Source organism: Sarcophilus harrisii, chromosome 3 (assembly GCF_902635505.1).
Source record: "Sarcophilus harrisii chromosome 3, mSarHar1.11, whole genome shotgun sequence".
Classification (NCBI taxonomy): Eukaryota; Metazoa; Chordata; class Mammalia; order Dasyuromorphia; family Dasyuridae; genus Sarcophilus; species Sarcophilus harrisii.
Genome location: NC_045428.1, coordinates 148545042 through 148557935, shown reverse-complemented (window position 1 = coordinate 148557935; position 12894 = coordinate 148545042). Strand labels below are relative to the sequence as shown.

Here is a 12894-nt window from a genome sequence, read left to right as displayed (position 1 = left end):
TTCTCTAACTCCAGGTCCAATGCCCATTTCATTCCATTACACTACTGAAGAAACAAGGAAGTTCATCCAGCGTCCTTGTCTACTTCTTCTTCCTAACTTGTAGACAACCCAAGAAAGCCAGCTTGGCAAACCATTGAAGTGGACAAAAAATTCAGCTTTTTCTTAATGAAACCACTGCCCCATTTTTATCCTGTTCAATATTTCAGTATCCTTCTTTGCTCTGCCAACCCTTTTCTTCTTTCCCTGTTTTTCCTTCCCCTTCTCTCTTCTTTGCAAGGGCTGAATAGGCAGGCAGGCTAATGTAGGAGCTGCAAGAAAAGGTGCCTTTTCATCAAAGAACACACACACACACACACACACACACACACACACACACCCCACATAAGTCCCTAAAGCCCTAGGCGGAGAACTGGGCACACACTCAGGCTCCAGGCACCTTGCCAAAACCGCGCAAGCACCCTACCTGGCACACTGGCTTAAGTTTCTGCAAGTGTTGGGGGGGGGGAGAGGGGGCATAATAGGGAGAGGGTGGGTTGACGGGTTGGGGGGGAGGGTGGACTGCAGCCGACTTGTAGTGGTAGAGACAAGTTCATTGCACTACTTTCCCCCTCTTTAACTAGATCTAGGATCCCTTTGGCTGTCGCCTTCAGGAGAGCCTGCTGCGAAGCTGAAGGCTGCTGTGAGTAGCTGGCTCGCAAGGTCGGAGCTAGGACTATGGGGATGGAACGGGGCCCAGAGACTGTACAGAAGTGGGAGGGAAGGGTGGGAGCGCGGCAGGGGGAAGGGGGAAGACCCGCCTAAGGAGAAGGGAAAAGGAGGGTGTCCCCGGTGGCCTGGACTGCTCCGGGAGGACTGGGGCGGTGGGGACGCTTTGAGAAGTCAGCCCTGGCGCAGCTGTGACTTCACCTATTAGCTTCGACGTCTTTCCGAGGAGATTGGTGGAGTTAAACATCCCACAATGGGCGCTCTGGGGCGCCTCCGGCCTGACCTCCACCCGGGTTTAATAGTTTCATAGGAACTTCATTAAATCAATTACTTAGTGAGCACATCATCATTTATTTGTAATTAGCACTGAGAAGCGGTTTTTTTCCCTTCCAGCAGCCCGCAGCCCCGGTCCCAGCGGGGTTGGCGGTGTGTACTACTAACACTTTTGTTTGCTCTGAGTGTTGACTCGGAGTATTATTCGACCTCTACTATCAAAGTGTAATCTTTACATCTCAATCTAGTATTCAGAGGGCAAGAGGAAAACAAACAAGGAGAAGGCGATCCTCGTCTCCATACCTTGTCCTCAACATATACTTCCCCTCCCCTTCCCACTGTATCTGGATTCCCTCCCCAGTCTTCAGGCGTGTGTGTGTGCGGGGGGGGGGGGCACGACACCCAGGAGTATTTCTCTTTTTTCGCCTCTCTCTGCCCTTTGGGTTGCTGCTTTAACGGTGGCTGCCCGGCGTTTCTTAAGGAAGAGAGAGTGAAGAAGGGTTGTGGGTTGTGAGGGGAGGAAGAGGAAGGGGGAAGGGATTCTGGAGAGCTGCAGAGAGGCAAGAGGAGTGAGAGGAAGGGGAGGAGAAGTGAGAAAAGGGGGAGAGAAGGAGGAGGAGAGTCCGGATAGAAATAGGAGGAATGAGAAATAAGAAAGGGAGAGAATGGAGGGTAGGAAGAAAGAGGAGGAAGAATGAGGAGGGTATTAAGGGAGGAGATCAGGAGACTAGGGGAAACATGTTATTAAAGCCTAGTACAAAAGAAAAACGATTGGGTTGGGAGAGAGGGGGCGGAGAGCATAGGGCTTATGTGTTGTGCTAGTGAGGGAAGGGAAGAATGTGTGGGTGAGTGCATGGGGTGGGGGTGGGGAAGAAGCCTGTGTGTGCACTAGGAAGGGAAAGAATCTATGTACTTTATGTGTAAGGTGGGGACTTGTGTGTGAGCTTACAGTAACCATTAAAACTTCCAAGAAGCTCTCAGGAAAGCTGAGGGTGTGGGCTAGGTAGGGTTAGGGAAGGAGATCTAGAGTGAAGAGCCTAAGTGTAAGGAAGCTTTTCAAGGTGAGCAAGGTTTTGAAGAAGAGCTTGAATTCCTCAGCTGGAACCATTGGTTAAGAGATGGTGAGGCTCAAGATATCACTTCTATAAAGAGAGATAAAGGGGTTATAGGGAAGCCAAAAGTAGGAAGAGGATTAAAAAAAAAAAAAAAAAAACCAGAACCTGCTCATAGGAAGAGAAGCCAGAAATGTGTCCTCCAGGAACTGTGTAAATAATCTTTCCCTGTATGCTAGAACTAGAAAACATCATGGCAGTTAAGATCTTGTCCTCTGTGTTTAAAAAAAGGGGGGTGGGGGGGAGCTGACCTCCTTGAACTTATTTTTATCCATAGCAGATTCTTCTCTAAAAGTTATTAAAGTCACTCAGCTCAGGAAGGCAGACCCTCCTAAATGAACCTGAACTCTCAGGAAATGGCTCCTGGAGGAGAAGGAAAGGAATCGTGATGACGTTGCCCTGTATTGTTAAAAGATCTTGATGTCATATGCCTGTGGTCAAGTAAGATAACAGCTTAATAGTTAGGGAAAAGAGTAGCTACCCTCTTGGATTGTCTATTCCCCATAACTCCTCACCGTACCCCACAACTAAGGCTCTGTTTTTCTCAAAAGGCCCTTGGTAATGCTAAGAGCTGTAAAAGCCTATGTCTTTGAGGGTGAGTTTTTTTTGTTTGTTCGTTTATTTGTTCTTTTTTGCTTGATTTTTTTTTTTTAAGTGAAGCTTGGTATGAAATAGCCAGGGACTGGGTATTGGATTATGCATATATGTTAAAAGCTCCCATGGGTGTGTTTGCTAGTGTATTAGGCATTTATGCCAAGAGAGGATTCAGGGAGGAGAATATAAATGTATTTGGGTGTTTGTGACAATGTATATGTCAAAAATGTATTTGGGTTGAGAGAAAAGGGAAAGAAAGGGTTAAAGAAAGGCATATATATATATATATATATATATATATATATATATATATATATCCTTAGAAGAGGGAGTCCATAATTGCAACTTCTATGTATGGATTCTATGTGTGGATCTGGAGATGAAGAGGCAGTAGTGGGATTCTTCCTGTTTTCTTCTTCCTAGTTGACCAAAACTGCTTTGTAGACTCCTTATATCTGTGTAATGGACCTGAGCATGAAGTTCATTTATTCCAACTGGTTCAGTCTGGGATAAAAGAAAGACCCTTCAAACAGAGGGTCTCCCATGATGAACCAGAATCTAGTGAAAGTTATGTGAATGCCAGAAGATGCACCATTCTGTCTATTTCATTTCTCCATCTTTTTTATTCCCCACTTTTCTTCCAGTCATTTCAGTCTTCTTTCTCTTTTTTACTGTTTCCAATAAATTCTTCTCCCCTTGACTCCCATAAAATGTTTATTTACAGGCTCCTCTTCCATATATATATATTTAAAGGCTCTTAGTATAATTCCTGACGCAGAGTAGATGCTATATAAATTCTTATTCTCTTTTTCTTTTCCTATTTTATCTCAATCCTCTAAGTCATTTAACAATCTAAATTTCAGTTTTCATTTATAAAATGGCGTTAATAATACTGATAGTACTTACAGAGGGCTGTTGTGAAGATCAAATGAGAAAGTATATGTCATGTTTGCATTTTGTAAAAGGTGATGTTTCATAAATTATCAGCTGCTACTACTAATAAAAAGAAGTGGGTCTTAAGATTGCAGCTTTCCTTCTTTCCTTCCCTTGCTTTTTTTTTTTTTTTTTTTTGGTACCTATAACACTGGTTGATCAGTATCTAGATCTTAGGAGATCAATATTTTAATTTTTTCTTTAATATTTGTTCATTTGTTTTTCTCTCCTGTCTGATTCTTTGTGATCCCATTTGAGGCTTTCCTGGCCAAAAGTACTGGAGGGGGTTGCCATTTCCCTCTCCACCTGATTTTACAGATGAGGAAATTATGGTAAACAGAATTAAGTGACTTGTCCAGGATCACATAGTTGGTAAATGGCCGGGGCTAGATTTGAACTCAGAAAAATGTCTTTCCCATTCCAGCCCCAGCACTCTATCATGTTCAAAACCTAGCTGCCCCAGTTCAAAGTTGTCTACATTCAAAATCTCCAGTTTCTTGGTTTTTAGGTGGATTGTGCTGCTTTTTTTGGACACAATCTGCAAAACAGTTCAAGAAATACCTAATAATTACCTATATAAAATCATGAGGTCTAAGTAAACTTGCTAAATATTAGCCCTCTCCCCCAAATGTTTTTTTTTTAATACCTTAATGTTTTACAAGAGATTCCTTTACAAGAACACTGTGAGTACACTGTTAGTGCAGGCATTGTTCCTATTCTAATATAAGGAAACAGAATTAGAAGGGCTAAGTAGTTTGCTCTGAGCTTCTCACAATTAATGTATCACAGAATCATGGAAACAGGTCTGGAAGCAATTCAGAAACCTTCTAGTGTAATGGTTCCATGAAAGAAGAAATCCACATATCAAACAATGGTTATCTAGTCTCTGCTTGAAAATTTCTCAGGAGGAGGAAATCCTCCCCTCCTTCCCCCATCTCATCAGGCAGCCTATTCTACCTTGGATAGCTTGAATTGTCACAAATATCCTCCTAATATTCAGTCTAAATTCACCTCAAAATTATTGTGAAAATGGTATCTTTTGATCATCTATCCATGAAGAAATGACTATTGGTCAGTTGTATGTTTGTGTTAGTTCCCTATATCTTTGCTATCAGATACTTATTAGAGAAATTTGGTGCAATTTTTTTTCTTTGCCCCAGTAGCATTGATTTTGTTTGTGCAAAAGCTTCCCCCCATCCCACTTCTTCTTTCATTACAAGAGAAGGATGTCAGAACCTAGATTCAAACCCAATTCTTCAGACTTTAGGATTTTTCTTGTTCCTGGACAGCAGACTAAATTGTCTGTTGTAATTTTAGGGCAGATATATGTGGCAAGTTTGCATTGCATATGCCTTCAATTCCTTGACTTGATGGTGCATTCTGGAAACATTTACTCATCTTGGAGTCAAAAGGTCCAAATATTCAACATTTTAGGAAAATAACTTAATCTTGATAAACCTTAGTTTTCCTCATCTTATAAAAAAGTTTTTATTTATGCCACTTACCTCTAAAAAGTTTTGTAAAGGAGACATACTATATAGCTTTAAGAACTGCATTCTGTTTTTCTGCTACTAGCATATAAATATGAACATTATATATATACATATATATGTGTATTTTGACCTATGCTTTGGGTTTATATCAACACTCTAAATTCAGTCATGCAAATTAGATTTGCATCTAATGCTCACAGATGTAAGTTTAGACAGAAATTAAAGCAGGCATGAAAACCACAATTTAAATGACTTATATGTAATCACTAGATAGTTTATAATGAAGTGTAAAGGCACTGGAGTTATAGATTCAAATTCAGACTCTGATCATTTAAGAAGTGACTGTGGGCCCCAGTTTGCTGTCTGTAAGATAGAAGTAAGAATACTAGAATAATCCACCTTAAAGTTTTGATGTAAGAAGAGCGCTTTAAAACTTTAAAGTGCTTGGACTGGGTGAATAATATTATGACTTCTCCTTCTGTCCCTCCCTGCAAGGTCTTCATTATTAAAGTTTTATCAACTGAACACTTATTTGCCAGGTTCCTTTAGTGGTGTAAAGATTGTGCATGCTCATATATCAGAACCATCTTAATATAATTTCTGACCCAGTAATTAAAAATCAGCAATTCTTCCTTTTGGAACAAATGGGTTTTGACTCAGTCTTTTTAGGAAGCACTTTCCAGAAGGCAGTACCACTTTTAACCCTTTTCAACCTGCTTGTCTCCTTTCCCCCCCACCTTTCTTCCCCACTTCCCCTTTTCCCTCTTTCCTTCCACTCCTTCTCCTTTTCTTAATCTCCATTTTCCCACTTTTCCCAGTCTTTTGGCTCTGTGTGCTTGCTCAGGCTCCACCCAGCTCTAGCCCTCTGCAACTGGACCCAACCTTTTTGGACTTCCCCTGGATTGAGGTCCTGGCCAAAGGGGCCCTTGATCCTAAATGTACAAATCAAAATGTCCTCAAAGGTCTGAATAGGCTGTTTCCTGTGATCCTCAGAGCCTTAAGAGTCACTTCCCCACATGGGAAACAAGAATAATGTTTGGAATTGAAGCATGTTCTAGAATAGAAAGGCCCTAGATACTGTGGGGAGAGAGAAAGGAAAACAAAATGTGGGGGTGACTAGCAGAGCCCAGGAATTCTCTGCCTTCGACTTGGGTTTGGTGATATATCATGGGAATGACAGTGAGTTAAGGAGACTGTTTAGAACTAGAGGGAATATTTCACCTGGATTTTGGGCTGCATAAGGAAAACCCATGAATCCAAAGCCATAGTTCTGAATCTATGCCACAAAGGTGGTGGTGGTGGTGGAGGGGGGTGGTGGGAATCCAGGATTGGCTACAGCTGCACAGGCCCTCTGCCTCCAAACAGCAGGGATAGGGGCTCCTCGAATTACAGTCTTGTGTGTGTTCATGTGAGTCAGACAGAGCATATAGGAAAATACACCATGGCAATTTTTAGCAATAGAGAAGTTGAAGTTGGGGAGTCAATTCCTCCAAAAAAACACTAACTTTTGGACACTATTTATAGAAAGCTGTTTGCTTGGATCCCTCTTGATTATGGTCAGAAAGCCACAGAACAATCTCTTCCCATTCCAAATCTACACTTTTAAATTTTTTTTTCCTACATTGCTGCTTTTGGATCACTGCACATCTCTCCATCCCAAATCTTAACTCCACCCCATGACTCAGAGAGCTGGGGGCCAAAGACATTGTAGTTCCTCTTTAGGATTTTAGTCCCGGTGGCTGCTCAAGAGAAACATAACCCCAGTAAGGGTTACTGGGAGATTAGAAAAAACAAAATCCTTACATTAAACGCTCTTCTCTCTGAGCTTTCCCTCTATTCTTTCGCTTTTTTTCCAGTCCCCAGAAACTGTGAGCTCCGGCAAATCTCCTCAGATTCTGCTTTTGAGACCTGGGTTGTGTTTTGCCTAATGCCAACGCCGGCTTGCAAACGCAAAAAACCTCACTCCTCCTTTGAAAGAAAGCTTTACTTGCTTGGGAAAGCGGCTGGAGCTTAGAATTTGTACTACTTCCACAACTCTGGGAGGCACCTAGCTGGATTTAGAGTATTAATGTCTGCATGACCAGTACAGAGGCCTGGGTTTAAGGAAAGGTAGGCATATCTTTCTATCCCCTAAAGGTAAGAATGACCTTTTGCATCAGTGGAAGGTGGGAGAACCAGAGACTTCTCATATAGTCTATAAATACGTATATGAATATATGTAGGCACACACATACACATAATTTGTGTTTTTATGATTTTGGAATTTAAAGGATTTATTATTAGCAATACAATAATAAAAGCTTGGACCCCAGCCAGGATTCAAGGTATCATATTTTTCTTGGTTAGTCAGCTTATATCGTAGAGACAATGTGCAGCCGGACATTATAGGACGATTGAAGAACTTCTTTCCCTTCAGATCCAACCAAACTCCACCTTTGCCCGTCTGTGGGTCCTTCTCTGTGGGTGTGCCCAGCCCTACCAATGCTTACTCTTTTTGCGGAACTATTAACACATTAATATTATCAATAGCAGGCAGCGTATGTGCCATCGGGGATTTATTAAAACATCTGAAGCAAGTCGTTTCAAAGCACTGATTTGTTTTATAGTCAGTATTACATTTTATGACAGGCACATTTGCCAGGAAAGGGAGCGCGCACGCACCGGCACTACTCCAACTTAACCGAACTTTTTTTCTGCACTGCTTTGCAAATTTACGAATTCCAAATTCGTTGGCGGAAAACTGAACTGATCCTTTGCTGATTCGCAGTATTTGGTGCACCCCTTAAATTGTCAGAAGCAACTATAGCAATCCTGCGGGTTTTCGAAGCGTTTTTCCCTGGAAGGCAAGGCACTAATATGTTTTTGAAAAAGTAGAGTAGAATGCCGGACGTTTTCCTGCCTCTCTTAATCTGCACGAAGACACTAGGTATTGTTGAGCTATTCAGACGTCCAGCTCGAATTAACATAAAAGCTGGCTCCCTTGCAGCCCTGGGGATTGTAATCGAAAACCCCGAGAAGATAGTGGTGCTGATGGAGGGATGAATCGCTCACGTGGAGGTGGCGTTAGTTTCCTGGCAACATTATCATCTATTTCATCCCCTCTTCTCAAAATAAAAGCAACCCCCTTCCATCCCACACTCACAAATAACAACCCCCCAAAAAGGAATGGAAGGAATTCAAATTTCCTGGGGGGTGGAAGTGGGAGTTGGGAGAATGGGAGAAAGAAACCACGACTCCCCTCACGCCACTATCACCTTAGTTTGTCTTCTAATCTGGGTTGCAATTTTTGTGCTCTCTCCCAGGCTCTCTGCGCTCTGGGAAGAGAGATAGCGCTTCAAAGTCTCTCCTGAATGTTCCCAGGGAGCGGGTTTGTAATATTTTACAGCAGCTGTTTAACATTTCCCTACCTAGTTATTAAACACGAAAGGGAGTAAATTAAAACGGCAAAGTAAAATGAAATAAAAGGCGTCTTTTCTTTCTGTAAAGAGACAACACCCAATTAAGGAATATTTGAATCCCACAAAAATGCAGACTCTCCGGGGTGACATAAAACTTCTCCTTTTAAATCAGGAACAAACCCCGGAAAATTAGGGGCAGACCCAAGAGGGCAGTTCTTTAAAACAAAAAACTCCAGACTCTTGAGACTTTTGATTCCCCCCCCTCTTCTCTTTTTTTCTCCCTCCTCCCCCTCCACAGTCCTGAGGGAGCATTAAACTTAAGCAAGTTTTTTCAGTAAAAGTTTTTTGGGCTGTAGTCAGCCAAGCCCACCAGCCAGTGCCTTCATCCACAGTCTCTCATGGCTCTAGCCTTAAAGCTGTTTTTTTCTTCTCTCCACGCCCAGTGTCAGTTCTTTTTCTGACTTCACATCGTCAGTCCAGTCTTTGCTTTTTGTCTCTTTCTCCTCCCCTCCCTTTTCGGTTCCAGTAAGTCCTTGCTACTCCATCCTCAATCCCAGCTTTCTCTCAGTTCTCTGGCCGAGGAGGTCGCCTTTTTCATTCTCCCGGTGCACTCTAGTGTTATTATTTGGTCCCGTGGGAAGTGAAGCATTCTTTCTGGACTCCTTTGCTATGTCCTTTTATATCTCAGAAGTTTTCCTTTCCAAAATAAAAGGGTTTTCTTGGACTAATCTTCATTTGAAAAGTTTGGATATCTAGACAATAATTTAACTACATAGATATAAGGGATACACTCTATCCAAAAGACCAAAGCCATCTTCAATTTGGGCATTTATCACACTTTCTTACTCGACATTTCTGGGAAAACTGCCATCTTAAGCTCCTCAAACGCATTATTCACTTTTTTTTTTTTTTTTTAAAGTTATTTGCCTCTCCAATGTCTGGTGCAATGCTCTTCAATAGTAGGTGTTCAATGAATGGAATAGCTACAAGTTGTGTTGATTTTACTTCCTTATTCTCTGTGGGGGGTATCATTCTCCTCTCTTTTGGTTTTATTAATTGGAGGAGGGGGAAGGGAGGCGGGCTGGAGGAAGGATAAGGAAGAGGAAGTGGGAGAGGATGTGAGGGGGGATTTGCATTTCTTCAAACTTCCATGGGGCACAGAGATTCCTAATTAATGCCTCTACCCTGGTTGCCTTTCCTGACTTTGATGACCTGAAAATTCTGCACATTGGAATATCTAGGAGGAGAAGGCAAGGTTTTAGGTTTAGTGTTCATTAAACTGATGAAAAGAAGTGTATTTTGCTTTTCTTTAAAAAATGAAGATAATCATTTTGTGAATATTTGCCATATGTGGATCAATCTTGTTTTTGATAATGTCCTTAAAACTTTAAAAGAATTCAACAGGCACACATTTCTGAACTCTAATGTGTGTTTTGGGGGGCTGGGGAAGAAAGTAAGGGAGAGTAGGAAAAAGGAGAGAGGGAAAAGGAAGAGGAAAAAGGGAAAGAGTAAACAAAAGGAAAGGGAGGAGGAGGCAGTATAGAGAAAGAAAGGAAGAGGGAGGAAGGAGAGAGAGAGGAAAGGAAGAAGAGGGGGAGGCTTGATTTTATAAGTCCATTAAACTAGACAGATCATTCTTAGTCCCTCTCCTCTTTTTTTTCCCCTTACACACATGACTCTACTGAAATCCTTTTATCTTATTTAAGAACTACATTCACATTCTCTAATATGCCTGAGGACGTTAATGGATAAAAATAAGAAAAACTACTAGTGGCAAGATAATCTGTGGCTCAAACTATCTTTGTTGTAAAGAAATATAAACACTTGTAAACGGATTTGTCTGTTCTCTTCCTTTGGAAGCAGGGCTTCTTTCCTACCACAAGGATAGACATTCTCTTCCTCCTCTTTCACCTCTGGTGTCATTATTTTAATTGCATTATAGAATTTCCCTTTTTTAATTCTACCTGTCAACTTATGCAAATAATCTAAATCAGGGAATACATAAGTGGGCATCTGTACAGTGCTAGGCTTTGGGGATGCAAAGATGAAATGACACATTTCTGATCTCAAGAAATTTACAGGGAAAAGAAGGATAAAACAGCTACACTCATAATTATGATGTTAAATGTAGCTGTAAAGAGGTGGATATAGAGAGAAAGATAAGATTTTATTTAGCTAGGAGTTGGGAATAGAGGCACCAAAATTAGGTCTTGAAGAAAGGGCAAAATTTCAATAGGCTAATACAGAAGAGAGGTAAGAGTCCCCCTTTTCAAGAGGGAAAAAAGAGAGTAAACATAGAAAAGGTCAGAGAGGAAATGAGGGATACAATATATAATAGTATATATAATCCAATGTGTTTTGGAACACATATTATGAAATAGAGTAAATAATATGAGATTAGGGTACAAGCGTAGAGATTTGAGCTTGATTGTTGAGGGCCTTGAATGACAGGATATTTTATTATTTATTTGGTAGGCAATATGGAACCACTGATGCTCCTTTCCAAAATCCTAATTAATAAGCAATTATTTCTATCCTCCACTCCCAAACCTGAAAAAAAAAACCTGACAGTTTTTGATGTAAAGGGTGGCATCAGATCATAGATCAGCTGCAAGGGTCCTTAGATGTTATCTGTTCATTTCACAAATGAGGAAATGGAAGACCAGAGAATTTTAAAATGACTTATTCAAGATCATACAAATAGTAAATGACTAAGTTGGGATTTGAATTCAACTCAATCCAACTCTGACTTCAGCGTAATCCTTCTAATGCAAAAACAATTGCAAAACCACAGGATAAGAATGTTTAGCGCCACTTCTACATGGTTTGATATGATATCATTTGCAAAGTTTATGAAACCTTATAGAAGTTCATCAGTAAGAAGACCAAGAAATTCTATTTTCTTTTAAAGTATGGAACAGGATACACAGATTCTTCTTGATTCCTGCAGGTGATAACAGACAAGGAGACAAATTTAATTTTTTTAAGTTAATAACCTTCCTTGTTCTTTACAGTAATACAAAATCTTGTGCTAGCAGAAAGATCTCTTGTGGCTATATGAGTAATCTAACATTAACTTCTCCTTTATTCTGTAGGCCTGAAAAAAACCTTATGGGTCCCCAGAATTCATATACTGCACCTAATTAGGTAAAGGAAGAGGCATATGGTGTTATATACGAGAAAAGAGGTACATTTTCTATGAATAGCATAGATATGTGAACAGACAGGCTGACAGATGATTTCAATTTATCAGATCACACAATATGGGCATCCACAGTGTGTGAAAACCCCCAAAGCTTTGTAAACTTATGAACGTCCTGCCTGTTTTCTACAATCTTTTCTCTTGCTTTTCTTTTCCAAAATTGTGAAGAGAAAGTGGGAAGGACCTTGAGCAAATGCTGTGGGATCCCCATTCTGGAATTCCTCTTGGGGTTCCCTTTCTATGATTCTCTAATGCTGTACTATTTTTGCAATTTTGATCAAATCCTTTTTCACATAAATTCTGTTGTTTTTCTTGGGAATTGTACTTGCTTATTTTTCCTATGAAAGTCCAATGTATCCCTACAGAATGCACTTCATCAGATTCTCTTATACAAATTTTATTCTAGACTTTATCTATTTAAAGGCAACACTGTAACAACACTTGCAAAAAAACAAGTTGTTTTTTCTTTGCAATTTCTTTGACCATAAGGAAAATAGAAATGTCTAAAGACATATGGGGCTTTTCATTTTCTTTAAGAGGAGAAACTGAAGACAATTGTATTTTGCAGACAAATGGTGCTTCTTGTTTATTTACTTGCTATATGTGCTTATTTTCAGATGGATTTATTTTGCCAACTATTGTTTAGCCTATTCTTTCTTAGAATACATGGGTTACCAAAGTAGCAATGGTTTAAGTATTTCCAAATAGAGCAACCATTAATACTCTTTGGAAATCTGCATTGAAATAAAATTTTTCTATTGTGAATTTTTAACTTTTTTTACAATAGATTTTGTATCATATTTACAATTATAGAAAGCCTACTTTTGAAATCTGGAAAAGTTATTCCTTAGAATCTAGAGACTGATTTTTGTTGAGAGCGTAGGAATGATTAGGGAAACCAGGAAATTTTAAAAAAACTTTTTTTCCTCAACAGAAAAATATATTTTAAACTATAATGTAATCTGCAAAAGCATGATAAATAAGGACATACTTTTTAAAATGGATATTCAATCTTATTGGTACTGTACTCTCTCACTTAAATCCAATTTACTTGCATACCATACTTGCATCTCCCTGATGTCATGGTCCTCTTTGAGAACAACGGATAAACAACAACAGAATTCCCTCATATCTGCTCATATTGTACTATGTCTTTCATAAATCCCCACATAAAATATCTATCC

General features: G+C 40.1%; 1 long non-coding RNA gene across 1 annotated transcript in view; it reads left to right on the top strand.

The window, feature by feature from the left end:
- Nucleotides 1–575: 575 nt before the first annotated feature.
- Nucleotides 576–12894, top strand: part of LOC116422273 — a 139556-nt gene continuing 127237 nt past the window's right edge. Inside the window, exon 1 of the long non-coding RNA XR_004232843.1 lies at nucleotides 576–679. This is a non-coding gene — a long non-coding RNA (uncharacterized LOC116422273). The remainder of the gene's footprint in view (nucleotides 680–12894) is intronic.